Below are 10,168 nucleotides of genomic sequence, written 5' to 3'. Positions count from 1 at the left end.
ATCACATCGAACATCAACAACAAGTCCTCCAACTCTTCAAGGATAACCTCGTGTTGGCACAAAATAGAATGAAACAACACGCAGATCAACATCGCAGTGAAAGAAGTTTTGATGTAGGTGATTGGGTATTCCTACGGCTACAACCATATAAGAAAATGTCCCTAAAGCAAGCTAATAAGGATAATAAATTATCACCATAGTATTATGGTTCGTACAAGGTATTGCAAAAGATTGGTACTATGGCATACAAATTGGAGCTTCCTGCAGTTTCTCGATTGCACCTAGTTTTCCATGTTTCATGTTTAAAGAAGGTTATAGGTGACAAGCTCCCAATTCAAACAATATTGCCAGAACTTGACGAGGAAGGAAAAATTATATTGGAACCGGAAGCAGTCACAGAAAAAAGAACTCGACAACTATGAAATCGATCAATTTCAGAGTATCTTATCAAGTGGAAGAACTTATCCGTTGAAGATTCCACATGGGAGGATGAGAATCTTATGAAAAAGTATCCAGAACTACTCAAGCGTTGAGGACAACACTTTTTTGAAGGAGAGGGGCATGTTGGGTCCCTATAATACTAGTGATTACCCCATTACTATTGTAGTTATACCCCTTATTTATATTGTTGTGCCCCTATTACCCCCATATTGTTATTTTTGTGCCCCATAGAATCACTCTATTGTTATTTTTGTGGCTTTATATTATTATTGTTAGGTCGGCTGGATTATATTGTGACTCCTTAGACTCCTATATATAGAAAGGAGGTTTTGTCATTTGTATCATCGAATAATTGTTCATTTATGTAATGTAAAGGAGGTTGCCCCCTCGAAGGGGCTGAATTCTAAGGCGTTGATCTATCTTTTCTATCTTTTCTTGAGTTGTTTTCATAACACAAAGATACACAAAATTTTCTTTTATTCTTTCCCAGTCGAATTATACGAGTGGATCGCTAAATTGGAAGATGGCCAAGGAAGGTAGAGGCTTGACGTTCTGGTAGTGTGGACCTCGGAGTTAGTGTAGAGATTGGAATCCTCTGAAGGTAATATCACACACACTATAGATCACTAGCTTGATCGTATAATAAGAGGATTTGTGACAGAGTTCGCGGTTGATACCTCGGTTACCTACAACGAAGTAGAGCGACGCTTCATCAAAGGACCACGAGGTAAGTATTTAATGTCTTTGAATACTTGGATTAAAATTCTCTTGTGTGCAAAACAGGTTATGCGATTACCTTGATGTTTGGAGCTACGTGAAGTGGAAAGTTATTGAGGGATATAAAGGGAACAAGACATGAATATAGCCCCTGATTGAGCCTACTCTGAGTGACGATGAAAATGCAACACAGGCTTCCCCACAAAGCCTTGTCTAGTTAATAAGGCAAGGGTTCCTGCGAATACCACATCCATCCACACCACCTCCATCTTCACCTCCACCACGCACACGTTCGACCACATCGCCACCACATCCACCACCATTCAATATGGTGAATTCACTCAAATTTGTCGTTTTCAAGGGCTTGGGGAATGAGGATTTGGACTAGTTTTGGTTCATTGCGAAGGTTGTGTGGGAAGACCAAGGAATTATAGATGATGAGATGAAGAAATCTACGTTTGTCGCTGCTTTAGAGGAATGCGTGCTAACATGGTACATTAAGTACTACACTAATAAATCGATGGCTACGTTGGCAGACATCCAGACCACGTTGAATAAGGAATTCACTAGGCCCAAATTTGAAGAGCAATTGATCATTGGACTCAAATTAATCATGATGAAGCCTAGCGAGACACCCTCGGAGCTGGACCAGAGATTGAAGTGCAAGATTTGCGTAGCTAACATGAACCTTATGGATGGGCAGCACTACAAGTCATTTATGGCTTTGCTCTTACCTCATCTGAGGGTTACTGTATCGCAGCAAAAGATTGGGAACCAGCATGAGGCCCTGGAGATTTCGATGAGATTGCATGAGACACCAATTCAAGATGCTTCTTTGGGTGTTCAGCAGATTCATGAAGAATTGCATAACCTTTTCCTAGATTTTGGAAGTATCAAGAAGGATAGAGCGGCTTGGCCAAAGGGGCGTGAACAGGTTCTGTGTTTGAAATGTAAGAGTCAAGGGCATGATAAATAGCATTTACCTATCTTTGCGAATTATGTTGCAGGAGGAGGATCGATGCCTCTGATGCCGGAAGCTCAAACAGGACCAAGTACAGGGCCAACGCCGTGGTGTGCTATCTGTCAAGTAGCTGGAAAACATGCGACATATAATTGCCACTTATTGCACAGAGAATGCCCATGTATCGGATGTAGACAAAAATTCGTCCTCCAGATCAAGGCGTTGGCCAAGGTGGAGGAGGACCTGTGAGAGGTTGGGGGAAAGTTATTCGCTACAATTGTGGAGGTTCGAGACACTACGCACGAGAATGCACGAACGAGATGTGCATGCTGTGCCGATACTGTACCCAATTTGAATACACGAGAAAAGATTGACCTATATTAATATCTAAGATGCGTTAAAAGGGGACGCAACCTCAGTAGCCTATGCAAAACCTGTACATGATGAGGGTTGAACCCCGCGAAGAGGACTGCAATATGAATATTGTGTTGCGAAGTTGAATAACAACTGGCAAAGATAAGGGAAGGTGGCCTGAAGAAGGTGAATGGGTCCCGAAAGCTCTAGAAAAGGAGGTTGGTTTTGATTTGGACCACATGAAGGAAGCCTTCATGGAAGCAAAGAAATGCTCCACTGAGGCTTCTACCTCAAGAAATCACAATAAGCAGTATGAAGAAATGGACCCATCCATGCTTACTACCTTCTTAGAGACCTGTATGAAGCTGCTACGCAATAGCAAGGTCGTAAAGGGATTAGAGGAGTTGATCAATAAATGTGCTAGTAATTCTCCTGAGGGGCCACGTGTGGTGAGGAAAATTTTAAGTAGAAGGAAAGAACAAGGTGTGAGATGAGGCTCACCACGCAAATAAGAGAGTATGAGATGGACCAAGTTATTCTAGAAATGGGAGAGGATGGGGAGACCTGCACTACAGTGGTTTCCTATTCAATTGAGGATTGTGAATCAACAAACGATTATCCCCATGGGCATATTATAGGGAGTGACAGTCGATATTGAAGGCGTGAGTGTATTGGTGGATTTCGAAGTAATAGAAATTGTCGATGACAACAATCCCGACCCCATGCTCCTTGGGATTGACTGGGCTATTGACATGAAGAAGGTGATCAATTTGAAGAAGTGAACGATGTCATTTGAAAGAAATTTCTCCGCGTAGTAGTACTGTTGGACCCTGCAGAGGGATTGCGCTATACTGAATCAGTCCGCGATTATGAAAGTGACAATGATTTGGACCAAATTTATAAGATAATAGCGCGAGATCAAGACTGGGTGAATCTAAGAGGAGATGGACGTATTGCATGGGAGCATTAAAGCTCCTGCACCTCATATTTAGATGAGGAATTGGAACACTCGCATAATCAATTTCACGAAGTGTTTACTCTACGTTGTAACATGATGACCAAATCGTTGTATGGCGTATTTTCAGAGGTAAGAAGTCTGCCATACTACGATGTTTTAACTGATGTTTATAAATTTTTGGATGCATTACATTGTATTGATGTTCAAGAAGGCATTACATGGTCGATGTATGTTGTTGATGTATTATTAGACTCATATTTATTTGTAGTGAGTTGATTTAGTTGAAGTATGAGTTGTATTGAGATTTAGTGCCACCTCTTGGTAGTGGGTGCAATTATTGGTATTATTGATAACTTGTACTTTACATATGTTGTTTCTTGTGATGCATATGTGATGCTAATGCTATGAAGTGATGAAGATAGTATTGTTGATTAGAGTTTTCTTTGTTAGTTAATGCACCAAGTATGTAGTGTTTCCCTATGTGTATTGGGTTTATATAATTTATGTATATGTTATGGAGACAAAATGGTGTGCATATGATATTTCTTACCCATGTCTCGGGGATTTTATTTCAGGTTTTTGTTGTTGGCACCATTAACATTGTTATGATCTTTCCAACCATAGCCTCTTTCCATTAATTCCAAAGGGGGATAGTGACACAACCACTTGAGTTTGGTATGGTTGTCAATTGAGATCAATGCCAAAGGGGGAGTTTGTTGGCACCAAGAGTGTTTTGTTGGAATTTATGTCAACCTTACACCATGTGTTTGATTGGTTGCACATGTTTGGTTATGCATATGTTTTATTAGTTGAAGTGTTTGAATATGCATTGTAAGTGTGTTAGATTGGTTGTGTTTGGCTAAAATTACCAAGGATTTTTCCCATAGTATTTGGTGTGAGAACTTAAGGGTTAATTAATATTATTTCATTTAATAAGGTCATTATGAGGAATAGAAGGTAATTAATATTTTGATTTTCTCCATTTTGATGAGAGGAAAATTATAAATATATTATGCTAACACTTGAGGAGCTATCTATGGGACATAGACAGCTATAATTCATAATGATTCTTCTTGTTCACTTATATAATTGATCAACAAAGTTTGAGAGATTAATTTTCAGACTTGATATGTTGTTGTTGCATGTATGTTGAGCCCATCATATTGGGCCAAGTATGAAAATTATGAAATGACCTCTACATAGAGGTTGATGAGGATGGGGCCTCCTACAAGTGGTGGCTTACAAAGATAGGAATATGAATTCTTTCTAATAGTGGGGAGTCAATAATTGATAGAAAGTAGGGGTTTTCTAGCTGGTGATGGGTAGAAAATTGTAATTGGCGTCATATGTTCTAATGGTAGTTCCCAACTCATCAATGTAAATATTTGTTTACCAATAATAGAAAATTAGATATTTTATGTCTTAAATTTTTGTTGAGTTAACATATTTAGATCTGTTTTGATTTTCTAGGCTACTACTAAAAATTTAGCACTTTCAATAAAAAAATTTCAAATTTTATAAACCCTAGCTCTACTTACTCACTTCCAACACTCTTTTCCCACCTCCTTGGCATCATCATAGTAATGGTAACCATGGTATAATTTAAATATTTTCTCACCTATCATTGGGTACCAAGAATTTGAAGTTTTATAGAATTTTTTTTTTTTTTTTTTTTTTTTTTTGCAGAAAACACTTTGAAATGTCTAAAGTGATTAGCAAGAATAATTTGAAACTATAAATTTAACTTGTAAGTATTTAACTTGCACCTCATAAATTCCTATGAGTGATTTAGATTCTAATGAGTGATTTCTGAAAAAATGACTTACACAATATCCTTAGTTGTAATACCTAATTCTTGTCACCATTCTTTGATTGATTGACCCATTGAAATTTAGCTTCTAGAAGACACAAAAAGAAATATAGAAAACTATTAGAAGAGTGGCATTCTCAAACTGAACATAGTTAACCCACATTTTTTAAATAATTTTTCTATGTTCTAAAACTAGAGTAGTCAACCATTTTCTTTTAAAAAATCTTCAAAAATAACTACTAACTCCTTTTCATAAACTTATATAAAACATTAAAAAAAAAATAATCATCCAATATACCATACAATTGAAATTCCAAACCATTCATATCATATGTTAAAAAGAAAAAAACTCTATTTATTACGCCATAAGGCGTTTCCCTCTGAAATGAACTCCCCCTAACTGTTGTCGTGTCAAAATATGTGCCATTCGATTTTGTTGTTAGACGATTGGGTAATCATTAGCCGTTGATTTGAATTGAGCAATGCTAGGTGCAATGGTCCATACGAACCGTCAACCGTCTTAACATCCAGATGTGACGTATCAAGTGAAACCTTTCAAGTTTCAAGTAGCAGGTAGTGTTTTAGTGGCATGCATTTCCTTCCAAACAGAAGCCACATTGGCCAGCGTGTGGTATGAACTCCATCCCTCCGCCATTGCAAATCGGGCCTTCCCCATCAATTCTGCCATCCCCTTCTTCATTTCCATCCCGCCCTCTCCTTCCATTAATACCCTTGCCGCTCTTTCCACTTCCTCTCTCTTCACCAATCCATCTGCTCCCTTCTGTGCTTCAATGCCCACCTTCATCTCCTTCACGAGAAGGAAGGAATTCATTCTTTGTTCAGCAAAGAGAGGCCAAGCGATCATTGGCACTCCATGTAAGACGCTTTCGATCATTGAATTCCAACCGCAATGAGAAAGGAAACTGCCTGTGGATGGATGAGAGAGGACAACAATCTGAGGCACCCATGAATCCACCAAAAATCCATGGTCCTGGGTTCGAGTCTCGAAACCCTCAGGTAGAACCTCCCTCAACACCCAAAGGAACCGCTGCCTGCTTGCTTCTAGTCCCAAAGCTAGTTCCCGAATCTGATTCTCCGATAAGGTGCCACGGCTCCCGAAAGAAACGAACAGAACTGACAAGGCGGGCTGGCGGTCCAGGTACTCGAGGCAGCCCTCCTTATTAAACTTCTCTTCAGATTCCGACAGAGGCTAAGCTACTAGTGGCCCAACGGGATAAATGGAAGGGGTCATTTCAACAACGCTCAGAACCTTTCCTTCCTTGAGAGCTTTTATTTGTTCTTGTTCCATTTCTTGGCATGTATTTATCAGTATTCCACGAGCTTCCTAAAGCCGAAGGGAATGTTGAATGAACCAGTTGAATGAAATATTAGATCTGTATAGAAGAGGGTCTGGAAAATCTATTCCGGGAATCGGCAGAAGGCCCGCCACTTCGATCGGGAAATCCACATCTTTGAAGGAATTTTCAATGTTGTGGACAAGTGTTGGAAGGTAGAGCATGATGCAAAGGAGAGAAGCCCCAGAAGTGGAGAATATGTAGCAAGGTATTTTCAGTTTGGAGGCGACATCCAACATGGGTGTACTGAAAAGATCGATTATGAAAGCGCAAATAGGAAATGAAAAGGATGTGAGAGCATCTTGCACTAATATTTTATCTTTCTCCAATAGTAAGGGCATGCGAACAAAAATGTTCATCTCGGCATGATCCCCTTCGATCTAAACATCAGGAAGCTCTATGAAGTGGATCATGTGCCTTGACGAAGACGGCAGGGTGTGGTGAGGAGAGCCGTCCATCCATTTGGCGGTGAAGAAGGTGATAGAAAAGCCATGGTACACAGTCATCTACTTTGTAATCTCGAGCAGTACGATGTGATGGCTTGACCCAAACCCAGGGAATATTGTGACATGAGGCTTTTGGCTCTGCTCTTGTGACTCCATAAATGTCTCTATATTCCAACAAGCAAATGCCAATATTTGAAGGGTGGGTTTTGTAACAGTGAAGCAGAGAATTTATAGTTATAAAACAAATGTATGAGTGAGCTTGCATCGTAATGAATAATTGGGGGAGGCAGCCAAAACTAAATTTTAAACAAATATATGACCCACCACGTTTTTGTTGTTCCGAGGACTTGGTAAAAGACTACAAACAATTTAGGGTGGATTTTTCATTCATTTGTTGACTTTGCAGTAGCATGTTGGCAATTTAGGAGAGACTTATGGAAAATGGCAGGACCCAAGGCTATATTAAACAACTTAATTTTGCTTGCAACGTCAGGGCGGACATATGGACGATGCTAGTGCCACTATTTTAAATAGTTTAGTTTTGCTTGCCACGTCACTGTAGACATATGGGCAATTTAGGAGAGACGTATGGAAAATGCCAGGACCCGAGGTTATATTAAACAGTTTAATTTTGGGTGCAACGTCAGTGCAAACATATGGACGATGCCACCACTATATTAAATAGTTTAGTTATGCTTGCAATAGATTCGTAAGTGATTAATATATATAAAGTGGGTGGGGGGATGATTTTTAAAAATATATGTTGTGTTTTTTATTTATTGGGTTATATCGTCATGACATTAAACTTTAGAGCTTTTGACTAAGCTGTTAGATTGGCATCACAGAAGTATTATCAATTTTCTACAAACATGAATGATAACTTAACAACATAAAAATTCAAATGAAATAATGTCTAATCCTTTAATCTATGTCTATAATAGCTTCACTTGCAGGAAATCAAGTTTCAATATTTCATTGTCTATATGGGTAAATGGCTTATGTAACAATACCTTGTTCACTATGTAGTTAATGATTAAAATAAGATTAGAAAACATTCATCCAATAATTACTATTTAGCTAAGAAATATGGAAGATGTGCAATCAAGCTTCAATACTCTAAGTAGTATCCACTATGGTTCCACTAGTATAAAGGAAATTTATAGCAGTTTATCACAACTCAGTGATTATATAGCATTGGTAATAGTACTCTGATGACCACTCTGAATTGTGACTAAAAGGCAGATTCAAGCTTCAGTTAAAGCAAAGATACAACTAATCAAACATATGAGACCTCAAAGAAAACATAAACAATTGATAAATAATAAAAAGTTGAGAAGAATTTAAAGTGTTTCCCAAGAATAAATCTATACGGTGGAAATAATGAAATGTATACACAGTAACTCACATAAATATAATAGTGCACATGTCCAAACCATGGGGTCCCTCTAGAATTTTCATAACCACATCATGACTATTATCTTCTAAAAATTAGAGTAATATATGAACATAGAAACATGAAAATGCACATATCTTAATTAAAAGTTCATTGTATACAATGTTCCCTTTCTTCTACTCTTTATTTTTATTTATAAAAACTAAGATATAATAAACAAAGTTATGTTCCATCTCCTCGAGTAATGACATATTGATATAACATCTAAACTTAGGCAATTCAATCCATCAAAAGTGTGATATCGACCTCAATTGTGCTTTTTAGATAAATATGGAAGTCAAACCTGATATTTTTGCATTATTTGGATTGATGACACTTGTGTTGACTAGAACATTAACTAAGGGTGTTTGTTTTGTATTCTACACCTCCAAGGGGAACCACATTGTGCCATGAAGGTGACTAAAGAAACTCGTATTCCCTATTTCTAATTAGGAAACTTCTATGACCTACTAAACAAATGAAGGAACCAAAATGAAGTTATTGTTTAATGTATAATAAATCAAACAAAAACCTTGCCTAGAAAAAATTAAAAACCAATATCCTTTCCAAAAAATTCTTTCCAAAATTCTTTATAAATTAATATCCTTTTCCAATTAATATATTTTTGGCCATATAAACTAAACTTTGGAAATTATGTCCTTGCCACATAATTTGAAGAGGGCAACCACCAATATTAATTTTTATATGTGAAAAAAATGATAACTACACCTTTGTCAATAATAGTACATCTAACAACTTTGCAAATTTAAAGAAATCCCAATGGATCTAACAAATTAAAGCAAGAAATTTGAAAGAATTCTAAATCCTCATTTGATGCTGCCACCCTCTGTTGGCTCTAATGGCCAATCATGAAGCAAGCAAACATTCTAGTGTATATTTGTATTGTACAAGATGGTCACTATATATAATTATGGCTAGCATAACAAATACATCATGGATGATAAATTTTTTCAAACCACCAACATGAATATATGCTCAAATCTTTCCAGAAATCTCTCGATAAATCTTCATCCCTATTTTCACCCATTTCTCCCAATATCTTAATCTTCCATAGACTGTTATGTTTGGTCTACATCATTACATTTTCATTTCACAATTTAGATATTAAATTTACTTCACACGTAGGAGTTATTCCATTATAACCCCCCTTAACAAATTATTATGATTTAAATATCTTCAATTGTCCTTTGAATTGGTCCCATCTTTATCTTCAATCCTCTACACTTTTCTTATTTGGCCTTATTATTTCATCTTCATTTATCTTCAATTTTCATATTATACCTAAACAGACATAAATAATGTGTTTGTTTAAGTCCATATAAAAAATTTACCATCGACCTAAATGCATGGGTTTTCTACCACTGTATCCACTATTTCTATAGGAAACCTTTTCTCTTACGTAGTTTATCAACAGATATTTATACCCTTAACTCCCATATATCAATATAATCATCAACTTGTGTTTTTAGGCTTATCCTTAACCACACAAACCTTAAGTGGTTTCAAATTACCACAAACATACATTACGTCAAGTGGTTTTGGATGACCACAAACCTTTCTCTCTCACAACAATCATAACAAATAGTTATTTAGCATAACTTATTACTTCATGGAAAGTGGTTTTTTAGGGCCACTGCCTCTTCAATGGGGGTAGACTTTACTCATCAAGCATT

The 10,168-nt window shown here is 37.2% G+C and overlaps 1 pseudogene; it reads right to left on the bottom strand.

The window, feature by feature from the left end:
- Positions 1-5,803: 5,803 nt before the first annotated feature.
- LOC149173991 (UDP-glycosyltransferase 1 pseudogene) lies at positions 5,804-6,136 on the bottom strand (annotated as a pseudogene).
- Positions 6,137-10,168: the final 4,032 nt, after the last annotated feature.

Source organism: Pinus tabuliformis, chromosome 4_1 (genome assembly GCF_031772625.1).
Source record: "Pinus tabuliformis cultivar Carrire ecotype Pingquan chromosome 4_1, CPIR1, whole genome shotgun sequence".
Lineage (NCBI taxonomy): Eukaryota > Viridiplantae > Streptophyta > Pinopsida > Pinales > Pinaceae > Pinus > Pinus tabuliformis.
This window is presented reverse-complemented; position numbering and strand designations above follow the sequence as displayed.